Source organism: Copadichromis virginalis, linkage group LG18 (genome assembly GCF_057382275.1).
Source record: "Copadichromis virginalis isolate Kocher_CV1m ecotype Utaka linkage group LG18, C_Virginalis_male_GT1.1, whole genome shotgun sequence".
NCBI classification, from domain to species: Eukaryota; Metazoa; Chordata; class Actinopteri; order Cichliformes; family Cichlidae; genus Copadichromis; species Copadichromis virginalis.
The window spans coordinates 27,815,397-27,834,382 of NC_140635.1; the positions used below are offsets into that span (position 1 = coordinate 27,815,397).

Genomic DNA, 18,986 nt, shown 5'->3' on the forward strand with positions numbered 1-18,986 from the left:
CTCACGCTCTGCTGTGACAATACGATTAGACTTGATTAAAACAGTCTATTAGCATAGAACCCACAGGCTGGGCAAACATCCTTCTTTCCTGGAAATCATGCTCACTCTGAGTGTCGAAACTGCAACTGACTGGACGTGCACTTATTGTTCGTGTTTTTGGCAACCTTCATGCCCAGAATCAGAGGCAAATCAGCACTGTGTTGGTACAATAACCTTTTTCTTTGTCCTTGAAATACACATCGTGACCCCGAAGCTGCCGCTCTGACTCAAACAGGGAACTAATTATTGATCAGCTTTCATGCCGAGGTTTTGCAAGGTAGCCACCAGTTACCCATCTCCCCTTAGGGAGCTGACTAATCATTTGCCAGGGTGCGGCGATGAGAATTTTGACTTAACTAATCTCTGGATTGAATGGAGATTAACTGCCACGTGGGGTGACGGCTCTCCTCTTTGTCTTTTTTGTCTGGACGGGGATCTGTTCTCCTTATCTTATCACCCTGCCTCATTTCTCCGGGGCAGTTCCCTGCCGTTATCAATTTGGCTCCATCTACATGGAAATCAAAGCCTTTCCAGAAGTGGAATACGATTAGGGAGGGGGGAAAAGTCTAATCTTTCCCCTTTTGGTTCATGCCACCAAAAAACCTACGATGAACCGAACAAATGAACAACAACAAACACTTCCTGTTATTCTTAATTTAGGGACTGTGTGCGTATTTGCCTAAAGAGAGCCTGTGGAGAGGGGTTTATTAATGCTGACTGGTTGACAGTGGTTGGGAACAGGGAACTGGGGAATTGACAATGGCTGCAGTGGACCCTTTAATCATTTGTAACTCTCAGTTTCACTTCGGCTCTTTATATAACTTCACTCTTCTCTGTGGATGACTGAAGGGTCATCAATAAGACAAACAATAGTTGCCCACAGACCAGTTGTACCACATATTTTTGACATTGCCCCCATCTGATAACATGTGCTCGCTGCAGGTGGACATTCAACCCACAGCTGCCAATGTACTGAACCATAATTTCCCCTTTACAGTGGAGGTGGATGAATGGGTGAACAAGGTGGCACAAAAGTGACGAGTTCCTGCATAACTCACGAAGCATTTCAACTGCGAGGCTTCTTTTTGTCTCTGGGCCTTGGAAATGAGGATTAACTCTCGCCTCACAGGACACAGCTGCCTGATTCCACTCCTGACACTGACCTCCTTTGTTTCTTTTTAATGACCAAAGAGTAGAGGACTGTGTGTGTGTGTTTGTGTGCTTGTTTGTGTGTGTGTCCAGTAGCAGGGGTGTCCGATAAAGAGCGGGAGGTTTACAGAGGGGATTAAAACCCAAACAGCAGCTTCCCTCCCTGGTAAACAAAAGTACATGGGGATGTGCAGTGTGTGTGTGTGTGTGTGTGTGTGTGTGTGTGTGTGTGTGTGCGCCACCGCTCGTGACACCAGACAAAAAGAGGAAGACTGAGTCCATCTGTGAAAGCAGCAGGATTAAGCTGTGCTCAAGCCAGGAGCTACACGTCAATCAACCGCTAAGTGTTTGTGCGTGTTCTTGTGCCAATGTGCATATATGTGTGTGTGTGTGTGTGTGTGTGTGTGTGTCACATGCACAACTGTACACCCACATACATGTGCTCTTCTGATCCCACAGCGAGGACCCCAACTTTGCTGAATTCGTTCATAATCTGTGGGATGGAGCGAAGCCAGCGATACGTCCGTCACCCAACATAAAAAAAGAGAGAAACTTTATTTTTTGTGAAATGTGTGAAGTTGGCACCCGAGCATGAATCGTATGTGGCTGACATCTCCTTCATACTGTAATGTGGGATGAAGACGATGCTTTAAAGTGCTTCAAAAACAAGTTTGACAACAAGAGGGCCGACAAAGTACCGAAATAATAATAATAAAAAACATAAATTCATTCTGCAGGAATGTTCTACATCATTAGTGTACAGTCAGTCCCCCCAACACAGGTCACCCCCTCTCAATGGTTGCTGGTGCTCTGTCTCTCTTTGAGAAGCTTGTTGTCTCCTTGTCAGGACCCCCGACTGTTTGCCCATAATGCACCAGCACTCCTGCATGGCACCCTGTGAGGGGTGGTGGTGGAGGGCAAGTCAGAAGCCTTCAATGCGCGGGCCACAAAGACCAAAGGTAGGCGTGTGCTTGGAGAGGTGGGGGGCTTGACCTGGATGTTCCTCAATAAAAGGACCTTGAAGGCAGGGGATCATTACGCCTGCATGAGCCGGTGCGTGAACCTGGCTTTCTCCCCTTGACAATCTTAAGGGGTAAATTAAAATCAATACAGCCTATGATGAGGCGACTGCAGTGAGACAGGGGTGAGGGAAGGTAGGAGGTGGGGGAAAGAGGGAGAGAGAGTGAGCTTGGACTTGATGGATGGCTGGTTAAAGGGGGATGATCAATTACCCTGATGGATTGCTTTTTGGGGATCTCTGAAATGAGACAGATCTCTGCTCTTTAAAGGCAAATTCAGAAGGAATGGAGGCTCCACTCCAGTTTGCATGAGAGCCCTGCAAGGCAGGAATATTATTCACTTACATCTTTGTTGTTGTGAGAAGTGGCAACTGGTCCCTCCTCCTCTCCAGAATCCTTTATTTTTCGAAAATGTTTAATCCCCTTCGTCCCCTCCCCCCTCCACACATTCTCCCTCCAACGGATCCCCTCTCTACATTATTCTCTGTGCATTTTAATTTTTTTTTCCTTCTTCTGTCACCGGGGGCCCAGTTTTTCCCCGCCTACTCTCCTCATTTAAGCTTGAAACTAGAATACTGGAGCCAAGAAATAGTTAATCTCTCCGGCTGCTGCTATGATTGGCCGCTGTATTCAGCGCTTCAGCCTCCTTGAATGAGAAATAGGGGTAACCAAGCAACTTCAGTGCTGGGGAGAAGAAGATAAAAAAAGCAAAAAGATGATAGGGCTTTACGGGATTTTCACAATGATGGAAGAATTTTGAAGCTGTTAACAGAAGAAAGAAAAAAAGAGGAAGAGGCAATGTGATTTCACCTTGAGTGTCCGGCAAATGGAATTAACAAATGGATTTTCTTAAACGCGCTTCCTCCCTCTCTCTCCCTCTCTCGCTCGTTGAGGGGGGGGAATAGAGCGCTCAAATGAAGGAGACACAGATGTGGATTAAAACGCACAAATGGGACACTTCAGAAAAGCATCCACTGAGAAAAGGTGAGTAACATCTCAGCTTTTCTTTCTTTTTTTGAGGGGTGTGGGATGAAGAGGTGCTTCAGCATTAAACTGTGAAACTACAGAGCTGTTTAAGGATGCAAGGCAGCTCAGCGACATGTCAAGATTTATGGATGGGATGCGTTGAACGAAAATGGGTTGCGAACCAGTCCGCTGTGGATGACCGGGATACAAACACACACAGAGTGAAAAAAAAATAAAGAAAGAAAAAGGGAAAGAGAAACAAATGTGATCATGAAGCTGTGAACCTGATCGTCGGTGCTGCTTTGATGGATTTGAACGTGGAGTCCTCTGAAGCGCAAACGCCGGTCGCCTGTCAAATAACCCGCTGTCCCACGTCAAATTGCGCATAAATTACAAAGTGACGTTTGGGTTTTGATTGTTTTTAAACGATTTCAGCGGGTTAGCTGCTCATAGGGGCTTTTGGCTGTAGGATTTCGTGTAAAGGAACAAGTGTGAGAACAGGCGAAATCTTTTTTTCTCTGCCCACCACGTCTGTTGCTCTCGCCCCCCCTCCACAATATTCAAATGAAGAGATGTTCTGCTGCAACAGCAGTAAGTCATCCTCAAACGAGTGCGTGTTAGCCCGCTCCGATGCTGAGCGAATGGATGAATGATGACGCATATGTTGATAAATGTATTGATTTCAGTGCGGAAGCGGTCAGGGAATGCTCCGCGGGCTGCAGTAGTAGGGGCTGAGTACCTGTGGATGAACGGTTGGATGGGAGCGCACAGCGCACAACGGCGCCGGTCTGTCCGGCAGCGGTGAGCAAAAATGTGCCAGAAACCAGTGCGTGGGCCTTCAGTGTGAGTCCTCCGGTCAGCAGCGACGTTCGTGGGTCAGTGTGGAGGTGGAAGCATTCCAGTTAGTCTTGGAAGACGTGGATGAGGTGGGTGGGTGGGGGGTAGCGTGAGACACGACTTCCATTTGCGTCATTTAAACATTTTTATTTTATTTTTTATGTTGATTTTTAATATATGTCTGGATTTGTAGGACTTACTTGCGTTGTATAAGAATGGCTAAACTTTGGTTATTTTATTTTTTAAAAGTCTGTTATCATTCTTGGTTCTATATTTAAAGATAACCCTAAACAGCAAGGTCCATCCCTAGTCCAGAGGCATTTCTTAATTAATTAAAAAGAGCCAAATATTGACAAAAATATAGTTTTTTCTGTTAAATCATTCAATAGAACAGGCTACTGTCCTGGCTGTTTATTATTTTGTTTTTCCCAATCATAACCTCTCAAACCCAACCCCCCTCCCCCTTTGGGTAAAATTGAATTGGAGCCAGTGTTACCAGTTCAAATGCAAAGTTCATTACTGGACCATATGTCAGTCATGATGCTCTGTGTTTTCTACATGGGTGCTTGTATGAGAGCAGCCGTAAATTATGGGAAATGAGCACTGTAGTGGAAATGTAGTAACACAGCAGCCATCAGCTACAGATCAGGGTGCTGCTGAAACACTGTGGCTCACCTGCATCTTGTTCATGCCGTGGTTTGGTGGGATAAAAGCGAAGGTCTGGGGCTAGGATTCTCATGCTGGTGCCAAAGTTCACTGGCGATTTCTGCAAGTCGCCCAAACTATCCTTCGTAATCTCCTTAGTGAGGATGCTCTGCAACAGAGCCTAAGCTGTGCTCAGTAGGTCGATCGTGGGATGGATGTGTTACCACTCTCACACACACATGCTATAATTTCCGGTTGTCACCCCCAGACATTTCTTTGCAGCCCAGTGTGAATTGTGGTGCTTAAGATAGAGCTCAACAAAACACTAGAGAGCATTAACTTCTCCAGTAAGGCCTTCTTTGTTGAGACTCCCAGTGGAATCAAGGCGCTTCATTTAGCTCCTGAAAGCGAAAGCAGCCGGTGCATATGGTGGATATAGCTTATCTAATTAAGACCATAATGAATTTTCCCCTTTTGCATTTGGAGGAAAGGTGGTTTGGGTATTTCTTCTCTGTGTTAACTCTTCACGATTGCATTGCAACAGTGTTGGAGCATTTTCAGCCTGTTGTTGTTTTGCACTTCTTAAATCTTTGGGCTTTTTCACCCCTTTGCCGTACCGTGCACACTCTGCTTCTCTTCTTTTGTTTCTGCTGGAAGCCTGGTGGATTATCGCATTTGTAGTTTCTCTTCATCTCGCAGCGGCATTCCCTCAACATGAACTACCAAGTGCTCTGAGGTAATACGTCTAACAAACAGGGCCTCGTACTGACACTAATGCAGTTTCAGACTCAGACACATGACTCCCGGAGTGGCCTGAATCTTTTATAAAAAAAGTAGCTTTAATGAGCAAGATTGTGCCTGAGTTCTGATTTTTGCTGGCGGCCTTATCACATTTAGTCTGTTCATTAATAAAGATGTGGCCCCTGGCAGAGGCAGGTCAGAGGTGACCTCGCTTGCAGGAGTTGAACAAAAGGGGGGAGATTGCTCCGATAACGGTGTATTGTAAAAAGCTGAATGATGCACACGTCCCCCCCCCCCCCCCCCCCCCAACCCGCCACCCTCCTGGGAGTGTAATCACCATGACAGGTGCAGGGAGAGTTGGGGCAACTTAATGTGTCAGAAGCAAGAACTCAGACTACTTGGTGTGAAATCAAAGAGCAAAAAAAAAAAAAACGGCCTTCCATTTTACAGAGTGCCATGTGCTGCACTAGGTTTTGGGATGAGTAACTTTGTTGAGTTTACATCAGCAAACTGGCACCATCTTGAAGTAATCCAACACAACCCCCCATTAAATTGTTTTGTTTTCTGCTATTTTGATGAACAAACAAAGTGTTAAATACTAAACTTTAAAGGTATTGGAAGGAATAGCAAGTATAAGTTGGTTGTCACATTACACCGTGGAATCTGTCAGTATCACACATTTGACCTGACAATATGTCCATTTTTGCTGTGGTCAGTTTGTGGAAAGCACACAAACTTTGAGGGGAGGACACATTTTGTGATTTTCTTGGGTCAGAGTTTTCATGTTGTTGTTTCTGTATTAAAAAATCATACAATATTAGGCATTTAAACTGGACTTTTATTAAAAAGTTGAAGGTAATAGCTTTGATTTGAATCAGTTCTTCACTACCCAACCAAAGCCATTTGGTAGCTAGGTCTCACTGTTACCCTGTGGTTGATTCTTTGTTGACAGAATGGTTTTTGTTGAGCCATAAACCAGAGGAAGTATGGCTTTGTTGTGTTGTCTGCTAAAACTGATCACACAAAGACTTTATCCCTGAAAAACAGAGGTGTATGTTTGTCATGACTGACTTGTGTGATGCTGAGGGATGTATAGGCTTGCTAAATCACAACAAGCAACCTTATGGAGATCCCAGAAACTTTCCTTACCTGGTTGATCGAGCATGCATAAGGACTTAAATGGAGAGCAGTCAGTTTGATATTGATGCAGTTCATTTTTCTTCTCACTTTTACACCACCTTGCTCACTATTCCTCTGGTTACCTGTTGGAAAATCTTGCAAAAGAAATCTGTTTGTCTTTTAAAATATATACAGAACTTCTGGCCTTTTTTAAAATTATATCAGTGATACATCAGTGGAATTGGTTCTCTGTTGTTTTTGTGGCTTTTATAAAAGTGACATTATTAAAGCACTGAGAATACCTTAATTTCACTGCTCATAATACACAATAATTATCACTTGTTTAAATTCACATTTTAATTACAAGGTGTAATAGATGGTGTTCATTTCTAAATTTACATTTAGAAACACCATTGATAACTATGGAGACAACCAACCCCAGTTGGTGTTCACAACGTGTCATTGATGGTTAATTACTTTGTGATACAATTGACTGCAAAAATGAAAAGGATACCCATGTTTAGCTAGCACCATAAGCTCTGATTTAACAAAGGAATAGTTATTGAAAGCTATTCAATGATCAGCAATTCATGCAAGAGCAAAAAGTGTAACAACAAACCCTGGTCTACCCTACTAGCTGTTTGGCTAATGAGGAACTTGGATAGCACCACAAAGTAGTGCCTTCCTTTTTTGTTTTATAGTTGCAGAGTTGAGAGTTGCATATGGTCACTAATATACATTCATTCCATCCATCATTGTGACTAACAAAGAGCAAAGCACAAGTACTGAAGTCTTCATTCCCGCGCCGGATAAACTTCTGTGCTAACAAGCTAGTGTGCAGCCAGTGGAGCCAAGCTAAAGCTAGCTGTTGCTGTTTGGTTTGAGTCTTTATGCTAAGCTGAGCTCACAGGCTGCTGGCTCCAGCATCTCATGCAGTTTAAGGTCATGTTGCCCTTATTGATTTTTTCATCTAACTCTCAGCATGAAAGCTGTTTTTAACGTCCTCTAGGACAGCCGTCCTGCTAAGAACCAAAATATCAGGCTTGGACAGACTTCACATCAGCAATATCATGGTAACAGGACTCGCTTATTGAACAATCTCTCAGTAGCATCAGCAAGCAGTCATACAGAATATAAAATGCGAAACTGGAAAATGTTCAAATGAAAATACTCTTTTTGGACCTGTTTCAGTATAAAAATTGGAAATAGTCCACACTTTACATCTTCCACAGGACAGAGGCTGTACTGCCTTGCAAGTTTCTGTCTCTCGCTTCATAAAGAGTATCTGAATGGAAAAGCTAATTCTGTTTATGCCTTATTAATACATATGTTAAATTGTTTCCAATTTAGCTATTATATCCAAAATTAAAGAAAGGCTGAAGATATTAAGCAAATAAATCCACTCACATTTACAAACAATCAAACTTATAAACTTCTCCATCCAAAACTATCTCATTGTGATTTAGACAATTGTAGATAAATATGTACATTCTGCAAAAACAGCAATCGAGTACTGCTTTCCTAACCTCTTGTCACTTATCACACTGATCCTTTTGAGCTGATAATGAGGCAGTGACCCTAACAGTATAAACAGTTTCACTGGACTCAGATGGGGAAGTGAATTACCAGTCAGTCATACAGTTATTTCCATTGTGCAGAGGCGGGTGGCTAGTAATCCCTGTGCCTTGGCCTGTAACATCTGGTGAGTGAGTGAAGTGTTCAGTGTGAAGCCATCACTGCCCGCTTCACTTCCAGAGGACTGGGCAACTTCAATGCATCAATGACACCAGCCATCACAAGGGACATGTAGCATGCCAAACCAATGATTCATTAGGACTCAATTAGCTGGGAGGCATGGGGCGCCCTGCCATATGCCTCGAGGTTCAACAGCAATCTGTACCCACTCTCCGTTACTATAATCTCAACTGTATTTTGGCACTGTAAAGTCTGTACATGTGTGCTGTATCAGTGGTGTACAGTAGCAGCACAAGGGCTGCAGTCTGCTCTTTTCCGCAGAGGCATCGTCTTTGTGCTATTAAAACAAGTCAGTAGCAGAGTTTTAGCAGCTCTGTTTCCAGCCGCCCAGCTTTTGAGCTGGAAATGAGTCACAATGACCTTCAGCTCAACTCATGTTGCGCCAGTTGGCACCGTATGAAATACTCATCCATCTACTGAAGTATGAGACTGTGGAGCTCCAGATACTGTAAATCTTAGGAGGTAAGAAAGGCCCTCGCTCAGTATCGACTTCTCTTCCCTTGCCAAGAGGCGGCATGCGCTGCAGACAAGATCTATCCGCCCTCAAATCTAGTTTGTCTTCTTATCTGTGCCAAGGTAAAGGACCCCCTCACCTCATTCCACATGCCCCCGCCACTTAATCAAAGTGTTCCATAAACAGAAATAAATGAAATCAGATAGGAGCAGGAGGCAACCCCTTCGGGGTAAAAAAAAATCCATTAATCATCAACACTTTTGAGATTTGAAAAGCAAATGCTCATAATTTTCTCTATTTTACATTGATTTGTAGAAATTTTAGGTCAGAGGTCCTTGAAGGAACGGCTGAAGCAGGTGTAGGGCTTTCTTTAGCGTATATATTTAAAGTGAAACCTCCCATGCACATAAGGAAATTAATGTCGGTCACACGCCTCCCTCCCTCCATATCTCCAGCATTTTCCGGCATATGATGGGACGGCTTAGCTGCTCATCCAAATCACATTTGATTGGATAAATTTATATGTAGGGCAGTGAAAGCAGGATGAGTCAATGAAAACACTTAACAAGAAAGGGATTTTGGTAAGGCAGTGTTCTCCATACAAACAGGTTTGCATCTCACGTGAACATCTTTAGCGGAAACCGGCCATCGTTCAGGAGGTTTTGTTGGTTTGGCTTTTGAATTTTCACATTTTAATTTGTGGAGCCTTTTTTTTTGGAGCAAGAAATAGAAAATGAATGCAGGTTTTTGCGCATTAAAGGCCTAACGTTTCAATAATACCAGCAATGAGTGAGGAGACAGGCAAAGTAAGTCAAGTCGGAGCCACTCTGCCCCAGTTGTAAGCACGTGCAGCCACCCAACTGCACTCCTCCAGCGTTTTCACCGCATTACCCAGAAACGCTGCGTTCGCGTGACCCAATTTATCAGTCTCTCCTCCCCATTCATCTGCTCTCACAGATGCACTACAGGAGGCTCCATAAGAGCATCCATCACCTCAGAGTAGTGAGATCCTTCAGTTTCATCCCGCTGGCCCGTTCTACAACCCTGTTCCCAACAGGCAGGACAGCGGGTCCATATGTGGCTGGCGATTATAACAGAGTGCCAGGCTGGCAGCAGCAGCCTCGTGTTTCAGTCTGTAAAATATGTAATCAAATATAAGCTTAGCCATGTTTTTCTTCCACTGACAGTCAATTTAAATATTGTCTCTGCCACATCTCCTTACTGCTGTACTTCTTCAGCCCCCTGGAGATAATTGGGCTGTTTAGTTCAGCCCGGAGGAGATATCAGATTAAGTTTTCATGTGATTTCATCTCCCTCAGATTCATGTCTTTTTTTTTGTTGTTTTCCCCAGTGCTGCCATTTCAATCATTTACAATTTTGGAGTATCTGAGAAGCTAATTTTTTTTCAATTCACGAAAAGGAGAACTTTATGCCTCTTATGGGAGGCTGTAGTTTGTGTTTCCAATACTCGGGATGCCCTCATTGGTATAAAAAAGGGAATCCTCACACATCTAAAGAAGTTTCAGCAGCAAAGGCTACGCTACAGCATAACCTTCAGGATTCACCGGAAAGCTGGTGTATTAGACTGCATTAGTATCTTTTTGTAGCGGATAAACTGACTACTGAGTGTAGAATGTCTTTCATGTGGCCAAGCTGCTACACCGTAAAGATGTAGAAAAGCATAAATAGATGCTGTAAAACTGCTGTAGCTCTTGCTGAGATCAAGAGAAATCTTCAAAAACCCAAAGTTCTCATTCTACCCTTAAAAAACAAAAAAAAAGACAGAATTTATATTCATGCGATCGAAAGTGCGGGGAATGAGAGTACCACCTGAGTTATGCTTTTATTTTATCAGCGTACCGCGTCTTTCAATAACCAAGTCTGCTAAATTAAAAGATGCTGGTGCAGAACGTCTCGTAGCAGCGCCTGCAGGGAAGAGCCTCTGTATTTTTAATTTTTTTTGATGTGGAGTTGCACCGAGCAGCGAGCATCTGGCACAGCGGCGGCGGTCAGCATGACGCCTTCTGACGAGACCCTTTAGATCACTTCTCATCAGAGCGTCGCAGTTGGAGACCACCCTGATACTTTGCTCTAATCAGCCGTCAAGTGTCATATTCAGAAGGCTTCACTCAGGCTTGTATCCAGCCTCCACTTTTGGTTTATACAAAACAACACCGAAGGAGCAGCTCCTTGGAGAGAGAGACAACACTTGTGTTGCTTGTGTGTGCATGATGTTTTTTTTGGGGGGTGTTTTCGCGATCTGTGCGAGATCCTGACCTTGCGACGCCATTGTAATGAGAGGCAGTGGAATATTTCACTTATCATTAGCAACATGATTAGCTGCCAATGGGCTGTGCCTGACGTGGTTTAATCCTCCCAGTCTCCAGAGTGCGATAACATATGAGATGACAACAGTTTCACACCCAGTTTCACACCTCCCGTGGTTCCATACGTCGCAGCAGCCTAATCACTCATGTGAGATTAATGAGAGACGTTGAGGTGTGGTGGGAGATTCACTAATTACACCCGCGCATGCTGTAATGTAGTCGGGGGACTGGAGAGTTTGTGTGTCCGAGTGTATGTGTGTGGGTTTCTTAAGCTCTTTTTAATGTACAGTTTTATGAGATACCTGTTACTCCTTAGTGGGCGAGGATGAGCTACAACAAAGGTGACCTCGAGAGGAAAGAAGAAATGGCTGTGTGGGGAAATGGAGTAACAAAGTCAAATCACTGCAAAATATCTTTAAACCTGGAACGTTAACAAGTTGTAGTGTAGAATTATTAAAGGTGCAGTTAGTCATTTTTTTGAGGGGGGGTTATTTCGATGAAAAAAGATTGTTGCACTGATGAATATGTGTGTAATTACGCCTTCAACAATCTGATGCATTCACATAGAAAATGCACAGGAGCGAGTGCAGGTTCCTAGCATATTTGAAGTGGCTAGGAAGGACATCTACCTTCTAATCACATTTCACATATGTGGTTGTTAGAAACATATGTGGTACGCAAAGGAGAAGAAAAGTGTTGTATCACTTGTAGGGACATAAAATTCATGTCTGCGTGAAGGTTCATAGCTACATTTTATTGTTAGAGACGGAGTTCCCTTTAGCAAAGAAGCAAAAAATGCAAAGAAAATGAAAAGAAAAAGAGACAACACCAATAGCATCACACACTCAAGTGTGCATAAACATGTTTGTTTATTCCCATGCTGTCGCACTTACTTATTGTGAGCAGATTAGATTAGATTAGACACATGACTGTTCAGGCTCTGGACTAGATTATAAATAATAAACTGAATATAAGTTAACATTATGCCGGCTAATTTTATGCTCAAATGTCCTAAAATCACACTTTCCCTCTGATAAATTTAGAGTTTATTTACTAACCATCAGATTCCAATCTTAGATCTACTTCAAAGGCAGTTTTGCTAATGCTGGCTAACAGCAGCAAAAACAGCAATGCTTACCAACAGAAAAGTTCAACATATCCTCATCAACTCACCTCAGTATTGCTGTTATTGGTCAGAACTGAGCTTCACTGACTAATCAACTCATGTATGAATCTTTTACAAAGGTTCATAACCTCTTTCAGTGTAAATAAAGGTGGCTGTTTCCCACCCAGCATTGATAGTGGACTGACAGCCTACATAACAGGAAAAACCTCAAAGGCAAATCTGGTCGGTCTCTTTGCTATCTCAGTACACACATTACAGACAAATGGCAGCCAGAGGTTTTGATTTAACTGATTTCATTTAAGTGTTGATATTATTCAAATAAACTCATTACAAAAAGTAAGGACATTTGTGTGTTGTTACAGCAATTATTATGTTGCTGTAATGATTGTTCAGCAGAGTTGAATATGTGGGCTGAATAACTGACCTGGAAAACTTCTCCGTTATCCAGGTCATGATTGTTTAAGGAGCTTGGAAAGACAGAGTATGGACTACTTTAAGTTTCTTGAAGATGTTTTTTTACCTCTCATCCAAGAGGCTATGTCAGTTCTAAAACCAAATGGTGGATCTTCCGAGATCTTTAAATCCTGGGACTGTCCACCATTTGGTTTCAGAACTGAGGAAGCCCCTCGAGTGAGAGGTGAAACATCTTCAGGAAACTTAAAGAGGTCTAGACGCTTTCTTTCCAAGCTCCTCAATCTGCTGCTGAACCCACAGATGCATTACAAATGTGGCACAATTTAAGTGGAAACAAACAGGCATTCCAACACAGTAAGATTTATCGCCAACAAACATTGTTACAACAAAGAAATAATCCACCAAACTCAATTTCCTTATTTTTTGTGCTAAGTTAAAGTAAAAATATAGTGTGTACAAAATGTATTTTTATACCAACAGAAAGAAACACACCAGCTGGTTGCAGTCATCATGGAGAAGTCGTAATTTAACGTTTTTGATCTCTCTTGTCTGACTAAACCATACTATAGATAGGAATATGCATTTGAATTAGGAGGGGTAAGAAAATAAAACTTAGTTGACTGCAATCTGCAATCTACTGACATATATTGGTGAAACTTTACACACTGTAATCACAGGAATCTTTTGGGCAGTAGATTTGGAGGAGCAATCAAATTAATTGCGGCACTTTTAAAGCAGAACAAGGAATGTTTCAGAATCAGAATTCAGTTCCGCCAGCTTGATGTGCCATAAAAGTGACGCGTTCGTGTGGAAGTGATTCGTAGTATTTGTGTTGGTAAGAAATACCAGACCTTCAAACTCAACAAGAAAACACCCAACACTGCTTTTCAGACTACAAAGTGGAAAATGACACAACGAATGACATCAATGATAAAATCTAATCTAATTATTAAAAAAATCAAATCAATCCCAGACTTAAGGAGAAATCACTTTTTAGACACAAATAATTGTATTATCCTGTTAAGTCACACTTTCTGTTAATGTTATAGACAGGCAGGACTGATACAATTTACTGCCCAGCTCCCATTTTATCATTGCTCTTTTATTATTAACCAAAGCTGCTAGCATCTATCTGAATGATAACCTAACTGGCAGCTAATAAGGCTATGCTAATAGCACTGGTCTTTTGTTTGCTACTGGGAATTTCAGACCTGCTCAGTTTTTGTTTTCTACATTGATTTCTGCTATGAAATTCAATTTAAGCTTGCGTGTCATGTTTTTGAGATACATATCAATGACATTTTGACACTTTTGAATATTAACATATATGGAAGTTTAGCAATTTCCCTCCAAAACTGTTGAAATCTGTTTAATCTAAAAGCAGAGCAGAAGATGACACTAGAGATCCGTTAAAACATATTTCTGTCAATTTGACTGAAAATAAAATTAGGTCAGCGTGCTAAAAAATGTTTGAGGCACTTGCTTTTGTCCTTGTACTGCACATCCTTCTCTCGTTGCAAGCACCAGCGGTAGCCACCTCATCATACTCGGATCAAATGTTCACTGATATCGTTTTTTTCGTCGTGCTTATATCTGAATGAAATCTTTCCCCGCGTTCATTGCTGACATCGCCCAGGTTTGGTGAAAAAACGTTGAGATGAGAATGTAAGAAGTGGCATTCTGGGACTCATTAGCTGGTACACGTTCAGCATGCTATCACAAGCTCAGCGTATCTCTCTGCTCTGTGATTACCAAGAAAATTCTGGGTAACCTGCACAAATGTTTCCCATGTTTCTTTTCTTTTGAACTCATCATGAAGAATCAGTTCACACATTTCAGTAAAAACAAACACTTTCCTTAATTTTGATGTCACTTTTCTCGAGATCAAAGTTTTTTTCTTAAATGCTGAAACACATCGCCGTTTCTGTCCAGTCATCCGAGCTGTCTAACACTTGGATTATCATAACTAAACAACTGAACTTTGCAGGAAGAGAAGACGGCACTGTTGGTCAGATGATTAACATCTGATTACCTAATCAGATGTTAATTTTTAGAATCAGCTGGAATCTGAGTAGCATTTTTTTACCATATAAAAATTGTATTTCACTTGCTTCGCTTTCAGCAGCTTAGATAAGCCAAATCAGCATTTAGATTGAGATTTCATCTTGCATCCAGCAAATGAAAGTCCAACAAATACCCTTTTCTAGCTCTATTTCTGTTCTCCACCACTCGAAATGGCAAGTTGCTACCTGTTTCTTTCTTTGTGGTCTGCTTGATGCTGAGACATTAGAGTATAGTGGGATTTTCCAAGCGCACCTCTGTGCTGTAACTAAAAATTGCACTATGGCTGTTTTCACACATGAACTTCGGAGGTCAAGATATTGTTTGGAGTAGTCCTTTCTCAAATCTAAGATACCTTCTCACTCCTGAACATACCTCCTTTTGTTGTGGCTCCTGGTTGACTATTCAGACATGTTCTCACATAAAACTCCTTCTGGTAATATAAAATTTGGGGCTATGGCGCATGTGTGAAAATGGCTTGTGAGAACGGTGAGAGTGGAGCAAAAAGATAAACCGTTTAAATCTCAGTAAAGCTGACAGAGCAGCAGGTTTAGCCGATAATTCTCTGCAGGCAGAGCTCTATGAGAAACCCACCTTCACAATATTATTTAATGGTATTTTTGAAATGTAGACAATACTACTTCGTGACTAATATTATTAATCTACACATGTTAGAGATCTGAAGAAACTTTCAACAAATCTTTCACACATCTGTTGATCATTTATTTAGATCTATACAAGGACGTACAAATAATATTCCACATTACTACAAATCACTTCCACACGAATGCGTCACTTTTATGGCCGAACATGAAGATGGTGAAAAGGAATTCTGGTTAAACATTTCTTTCTTCTTTAAAAGAAAGTGCCACAATTTATTTTGGTGCCCCTCCAAATTTCCTGCCCAAAAGATTCCTGTGATTGAAGTGTGTAAAGGTTTCACCGCTATTGCAGTCAACTAATTTCCGTTTTCTTACCCCTCCTAATTCAAATGCATAATCCTAGCTATGGTGTCTTCTATAGGACACCCATTTTAAAATGTATTCCACTACAGATTACAGATTACATGCCCCAAAATGTATTTTGTAATGTATTCCGTTATGTTACTCAATGAGAGTAACATATTCTGAATACTTTGGATTACTTAACATATTATCATGCTTTTTACAACTACATGAATGTACTATTGCTGTGTGATTTATTACTATTACTGAAGGCTATTCGCCATACAAATACTAGATTTTTAAATCTTAATATAAAATGAGTAACAGTAGTGTGGACACAGCGATCTCGTATACAAAACTATTCTGTACGTATATAAAACAGGTCCGCGGCTCTGAACCGTAGTAAAGGGACCTCTGGCTAATACCTCGGGTTCGTGTCGGGCTCGTAGCTGAAAAATAGCTTTACTTTGTTGTCTGGGTCAACTTTGCTAGCAAGAGACAGGGAGAGGCGTTGAAAGGCTGCTCCAACGGAGCTTATTGTTTCAGAGGAAAACTCGAACACAGCGTACAGTCGAGTCTTAATAGCTTACTTACAACTGGGCTACACTGCCCATGAGGCTACATTATTTAGGGCTATGCCTGTAACACTCTGCCTATTGCCTTCATATTAAATAATTTTTTGAACAATAATTTAAAAAAATATTTCTTCACATCATTATGCGGGCTGCAAGTAGAGATGACATGGGCCGCGAGATTGAGATCCAGGCATTAGAGCCTCTTAATGCGTGTTTTGTTTGGGTTTTCATCCGGCGTGGAATTACCAAAAATAGAAAGGGGACAGCCTAACATATGAAACAGGAAAAGACCGCCGTGTAATCCCTTTATTTCAACAAAGTAACTGTATTCTGAATACCACCTTTTTAAACGGTAACTGTAATGGAATACAGTTACTCATATTTTGTATTTTAAATATGTAACGGCGGTACATGTATTCCGCTACTCCCCAACACTGAGGACAAGCAAGTTTAAGTTAGCCAAGGGAGCTTAAAAACATTAAATTAATGCTACTCCATAATGACTGAGGTCAGCCGGTGTGTTCCTATCACTGCTGGTGTAAAAAATACATTTGATTCATGTTTTTTTGCCATTTCAATTTCCCCCGCAAAAGTCTCAAAAATGGTGTTGAATATTTTCTTGGGTATTCGTATTGACTTTGAAGTTCTGTTACTGTGCCAAACCTAATGGAGCCAGAACTATTGTGTTCTTTAAAATCCTAACCATAAGTGCAATATTGTGCCCATCTCAACTTAGGCTTTAGCAAAATGTTGTGACAGCAAGTAGAAACACTAAAAACTTTCATCTCAAGATGGATGTTTTGGGTTTCCCCTCAAGTTCATTAATGTTTTCTTGCAGACCACAGGTAAGGCTTTTGTGCTTGATCATGAGCACTTTAATCTCTGCTACACAGGACTGTTGTTGGGAGTACTCCTCATATACCTGTCAATGATTCTGCATTAAACGTGCGTCTTTTAAGATGCGAATAGTAAGAACAACAAACCGTGAAACTAATTCACTGTCAAGTTTCATGAAGAGGCTGCTTGTGTATCTTAATTATACCCATGACCCATGTGTAATTAAAGAGGACACCTTTTGGCTATTTATTTAGTTCAAAGAGAACACAGAGGGAAGAGGGGGGAAAGCCCTAATTGTCTCATTAATTACTCTCCACATGAAATAATGACCAAACCAAGGTATCCACAGCTCTTTTGTAACTGACAAAAGAGAGCAGAGGAGGGGTGGCAGCAAAATAAAACATGCTTTAACCTCTTTTCACAAACAGGCATTGTGTTGGAAGAGAGGGAGACAAAAAAAAAGAGGGCAAATGAGATCAGGGGCAGGAGGGAGGAGAAAAAAAGAGGTAAATACGCAATTGAAAGAATAAAAAAGGCTGAGATTGAAAATTATAAATACAGAGCAAATCAAAGAGAGGGAAGCGAGACAGAAGGAGAAAATATTGGCTGTGAGGTATCGTGGTGTTTGTCCAGGCTTTCTGGACTCTGCCCAGTTCTCTCTCCCACCAACATGGTAAATAGGCTGTTTTAACACACTGTTCAGGCACTGAGACACAAACAAACCAAATCAACACTAAATTAAAGACTCCTCGGGGAGACCACAGACTAACATCAGAGGGGGTGCTTTGAAAAGCCAGATTCAGCAATTAAGTGTTCCAAGAGAGGTCCTGGAGTCTCGCGCCAGTTTCCAGACCTGCTATATTGCCATGGCTGTAATTAGATGAATAAAAGAGGAAATGTAGTGTAGCTTGTTTTCTTGCTTTTGTTTACTGCTACCATTGGGAGCAAGTGACACTTTATTAGCCTGAATATGTCTTTTATTGAGGCAGTAGAGGCCTAAGAAATGAAAACTTCCCAAATAAACCCCATTAATATTTGCATCTTGAGACCTATGCTGTGAGTGTATTTCTTTATTTATCTCGTGAGATACACACACAGACACACACACTCACCCCCTCCTCATACTTGTTTGATCTAAAATGGGCCCAATATCCTCCAGCTAAGCTGGTCAAAAGGATAATGCAGGGGCACTTTGAAGGGCAGCTTCTCACTGCCCTTTGCTTGCCAGCCACGAACATGCTGGAGCCACGCCTTACTGAGTGCACAGCTCAGAGCCCTTTACGGGCAAACTTTAAATCTGCACAGCCAAGCAACTGCGTAACAACGCTTATTTATACCCTCAACTGAATTTTTTGTATGTATTTTCTTCCCCCTACTTCACAGCTCACACACTTCACTATTCTATCATCAGAGGCCCTCAGTCTTGTCAGAGAGAGGTGAACTAATGGGCCGCGGCTGAGCAGCCTGAGCTCAGAGGCTATCAGTTCCCCCTGGAAGGCCAGGAAGGCAGAGAAAAGGAGAAAGGGGAGGTCCTTCTGTTCTTTAGCCTCTATATTTCTTCTTCTTCTCCTTGGGATCACCAACTGCCCTCAGTCTGTTGGTTATCCCTTCCACCACACTGGGCCTTGCTGTCTTTAGAGCAGGGAGAGTGGGACCGTTTGGGGAGGTTAGCACCAATAAGCTTATAAAGACATAAAATTTACATTGATCAGAATTGTAACTATGGTTAAGGAAGTGATTCCTCCACACGTATCTTCTGTACTGCTATGTCCCAACACAATGCAAAGCAGCTTTCTCAACTCTACTCCCACAGAGGTCCATTATCTTGAGACTAGTGTTATATCCTCATAATACTGTGGCTTATCTGAAGAAGAAGCCAAGCAATAACAGTTGCTTAAGCAGCTGATAACGTGAAAGTTAGAGGAAATGGTCTTGCACTCATTTAGAAGGTCTTATTTTGGCCTCTATTAAAGAAGCC

General features: G+C 41.8%; 1 protein-coding gene across 3 annotated transcripts in view; it reads left to right on the forward strand.

Annotated features, from left to right (window-relative positions):
- Positions 1 to 2,775: 2,775 nt before the first annotated feature.
- Positions 2,776 to 18,986, forward strand: part of LOC146688152 (disabled homolog 1-like) — a 50,865-nt gene continuing 34,654 nt past the window's right edge. For 2 of the 3 annotated variants that reach the window (XM_085439413.1, XM_085439415.1), the window contains exon 1: positions 2,776 to 3,191. The gene's annotated coding sequence lies outside the window, so the exon portion shown is untranslated. Of the gene's footprint in view, positions 3,192 to 3,228; positions 4,100 to 18,986 lie in introns of those variants that run through there. The other variant, XM_085439414.1, reaches the window with a different exon arrangement.